Raw genomic sequence first — 4,586 nt, forward strand, 5'->3', positions numbered from 1 at the left:
GCCATACATTGGAACCTTTTCCAATGTCTCAGAGTTACACTTAAGCTTGTAAGTAAACTATGACGAATAGTCTTATCAATCTTTTGTGGTGGACTTAATCAGTGCACAAGAATGTGTACTCGATCCCTTAGTCCTTTACTTGACTCACACATCCATGTGGCCGAGTAATTAGTCTTAATTTTCCAAAACTTGAAAGTTCTCATTCATCATGCTATACAACTTGCATGATTCCAAGTTCCGGTCCAATTGAAACTTGGGTGATGAGAATCTTTCCTTATTTGGTAAATCTAGACATTACCACAAATGAAAGAATCAATTTCATATTTCCACTCTTGCTCTTAATGGAATCATATAAGCAACAATTTTTCCTCAAAAGCCATTGTAAGGATATTTTAAAATAAATAAAATCAAAAAAATTTTCTTTTATTTTAAAACTTTGCGGAAAAACTTATCCTTACAATCCATATGAAAACTTGTTGTTATCTATTCCTAAGCAATATCTCATAACTCCTAAGAAGTTGCTCAAGAATCCGATCTTCAAACTATGCGATAGAAATCCATCTACGCCATCAGATTCAGCATATTCTTTCTTTAAGTTTCTTCACTTTTCTTTGATTCTTAAAACATCACCATGTGACCCAGTCACATCATGTATCAGGAATCTCAGAATAGAAACTTAACAGAGTTAGATAGTGGTCTTTACCTGAAGTAGAGTCAAACTTATTGACTTTAACATCCTTAGGTAAATTTGGCAGCTTCGCAACCAATGCCCCTTCCCTTGGCAATATAAACATATGGACCCTTTGATAATGGTACACGAGACTATCACAGACTTAGCTTTTCTCTTTACCATTTGGTCAACCGAGTTGACTATGGCCGATCCCTTTCCATTGGGAAGAGAATGCTTTACTGGATATCCAATGTCATCATTGTCAATGTCCATAAAGTTTTAGGAAGTTGATCTTAACAAATAGATAAGATCATTAAGGGTCTTGTCATAGTCTGTTTCATAGGTGTCCCAAAGGAACTCACTATGTGACTTAGAAAGTGATTGAACCACCAACTTTCTCAAGACTTTGACACCCAACTCTCTCGGCTTGTCAATATGTGACTACATCTCCAAGCTGTGTTCACACCTAGACCTTGCCTTGCCAATAGGGCTTGAGTGACCTTAAACTTTTCATGAACTTGTGGGTTGGGGAGAATAATTGGAGGAGGTGAAAGAAGTATGATTTCCAAAGGACATCATCTTCATTTAGGAAACCTTGTTTCACTAGATTTGGGAAGATCATAGGTGTCTATTACAGACATCTTTTGGGAGATATTCAAGATAGTTGATTTAAAGTCCTTAATATGACACCCAATATGAAATATTAAGGCTAGGACCCAACAAACTATTTTATAACTTAGAAGAGGTATGCCGTAATCCAAGCTATAAAATATTTGAAGGTAGGTGAATGACGATTCACCAACTTCCACCAAGATAAACGAAATGAATTATTAGGTTTTAATTGGTTTTGAAACTCCTAGATCTTTGAGATTCATTGAACTTTTCAAAGGCATGTTTCAATCTCGAGTGTGCCCTTCAGGTTTTGTGACTGGGATGCCGAGGATCACAAAACAAGGTGTGAAGTAACCATGCAAATCACTTGGTACCCTTAATAAATTGCCCATCAACCGATGTGCCGGTTAACCACACACGCTCCATCGATACTATGATAAATATTAAGTCACCCTTTACCTACCTTGTTAAGTCCAAGTTAGTGTGCCGGTTAACCACACACGCTCCACTAACGACTTAGACAAAGTGTAAAGTGTAATTTCATGGGTTAGCACCTTATTCACATTTTTCCTAAGTAACTAAGATTGGGTATTATTAAGAGTTTAGTTACTTAGTATTATCATTAATACTTTTAATGAAGGGAGAATTCTAGTCCTGTCAAACCCGTTCGGCTAACGACCCTCCACCAGTCAAGCAAGCGGTGGGTGAGAGTGGACACCCATTAAGTTGCCATTTTATAGGCAACAACCTTATACCCACCTTATAGACCGGCTTCGTGAATGAGGCGTACTAGCGGTAAGACTGACTTTACTCTTATACATACATACATACATACATATATATATATATATATATATATATATATATTATTAACTTATAATATTATAAAGTATAAGGGTTGAATTTTAACTTTTAAAATTCTAAGGGCTAACTTGGAATTAAAGTATTCATAAGTGAAAACTTTACAAATTCCAAAACTTGAGGGCAAGTTTTGAAACTATTCAAAACTAATTAATTCCATAACTTATGTGTTTAAAGTAGTTTTAATCCAAAAACTCTTCAAATTCCATAACTTGAGGACAAGTTATGGAAGACTTTAAACTAATAAAAGAATTAACTTTTCTTTATTTTATAACTTATGGAGTTAATTAAGGTTACACCTTTTATTTTATTTTATTTTATTTTATTAAATGAAGAGACTCTTGGTCCTCCATAACTTGAGGACAAGTTATGGAGTCATAAAACCATTTAATTAGAACTAGACTCTTCATTTTTGTAACCTTTGCCAATTTTTATGAGTTTTATGATTCTTAAATGTGACTTTTCATATAACTTGAGGACAAGTTACAAAAACACATTTTAGAATCAATTCTTAGATTAATTTGGATTAAAACCAACTATCACATAATTTTATTCATTAATCTAAATTCACTCATAAAACAAGGTAACACAAAAAACTTTTGGTGATCCATAACTTATTCTTAAGTTATGGAATCCTTTAAAACATTAACACCAAATTTTGTAACTCCAAAAAAACTTTGAATCAAATTTTTTTTTTAAAAACCTTTTCATATCCATAACTTATGGAGGTTTCAAAAAAATAAAACTCTTTAGATCAAACTTTTAAAACTAATAAAATAATCATATTATTTTATCTTTTATTAAATTTGACCTAATTCAACTCATAAAGCAAATTATTCAAATTTTACAAATAATTAGTTTTTCACAAGAACAAGTAATTATCTTAAAATTTGACAAACTTCATGTTTTTTTTTTCAACTTTGAAAATAAAATATTTGCATCAATATAACAGAAAACAACCCGTGGCTCTGATACCACTGTTGGGTTTTGAGCATTCTAACACTTCCTAAGTGTACATGCAACCCTAAATACCTTGGATCTATGTTTTCTCTATTATACATGCAAATAAGAACATCCAAGGTATTATCCTAATCTAGCATACAAAAACTATGAATGTAACAAGATAGAATACATACCTCTTGATGTAGCTTGATGTCTTCAAGCTTTAAGAGCTTAGCCCCAATAGTGTGGAAGCCTCAAGTGGAATCACAAATCACCAAGACACCTTGGAATACTTTAGAGAATATGATTACTTGGTTCTCTCTAGTGAAATTGGCTAGCCCTTCTTTAGTGTATCCACACTAGTGCCAATTTCACCAACCAAAGACATCTTTATATAGTATGGAGGATTAGGGTTAAACCCTAATACCCATGACCTTTCATTTCCTAGGATCCATGGGTTAAACACTCCATGGACTATCCATGAAAGCTTAGCCCAACCTAAATGAACTTGGCCCATTCCATATATATAAGAGTCCATATTTAATTAGTTCCTTTTGATCACTTAATTAATTATAAATTAATTCTTGATCAATACTAATTAAATAATATGATTCCATATTAATATATTAGAACTTATAACATATTAATATTAATCATAAACATACTATTCTCAAAAGATTATCCATATAAATTGTGTCGGTGAAGTGCAACCCAAATGGACCATGCCGGGTCGGGTCAAGTACATACCAAATATAGTTATGGACTTAGACATTAATCCAACAATATGTTTATCCCATGTCAAGGCTGTGTTAGGTATATATGTAGATCCTATCCTAGAGGAGGGTGGTGTAACCAATAATAAGGGGACCACACAGGATGACGGTACCTCATGGGAGTTATAGGTACATTTTTTTTATTTCTTTAAGGTATACCTATAATTTCATTGTTGAATATTTAATCGTATGAAACCCTTTACTTATTGTAGGGCGACGCGCTTACCTCCGTACTGTTGGATTATGTGTTTAAGGTCATAAGTAAATTGATATGACTTTGCGGAACAAAAGCAAAGTCATTTTGGGTTGCCTTCAATAACTAGAAATATATGGGAACATATTTAAAGGAGTAAGGAAATAATTTCTTAATCTATTATTTGATTAATGGTATAATTAGAAATGGTTAAGGAATAATTTAGAATTAATCGGAATTAGTTAGGAATTAATTTTGGATTGATTTGAATTAATTAAAGGTCTAGGAGTTGAATTTTTATTGTTTAATTATTAGACATGGAATACATTCTAGAACCCTCCTTATTGTGGAAGGTTTTGGGAAAGGTCTGGAAGCCTCTTTTAGCCGATAAGGAAACTAATTTGAACAAGTTTAAAATAGGTTTCTACCATGTAACATCCATAAAATTCATGAAAAAATTAAACTTTTAAAACAACCCAAAAATCATCATTGTTTACAAATAGTTTTTAAAACAGGTTCAATATGAGAGTAATTC

Source organism: Lactuca sativa, chromosome 9, assembly GCF_002870075.4.
Source record: "Lactuca sativa cultivar Salinas chromosome 9, Lsat_Salinas_v11, whole genome shotgun sequence".
Classification (NCBI taxonomy): domain Eukaryota; kingdom Viridiplantae; phylum Streptophyta; class Magnoliopsida; order Asterales; family Asteraceae; genus Lactuca; species Lactuca sativa.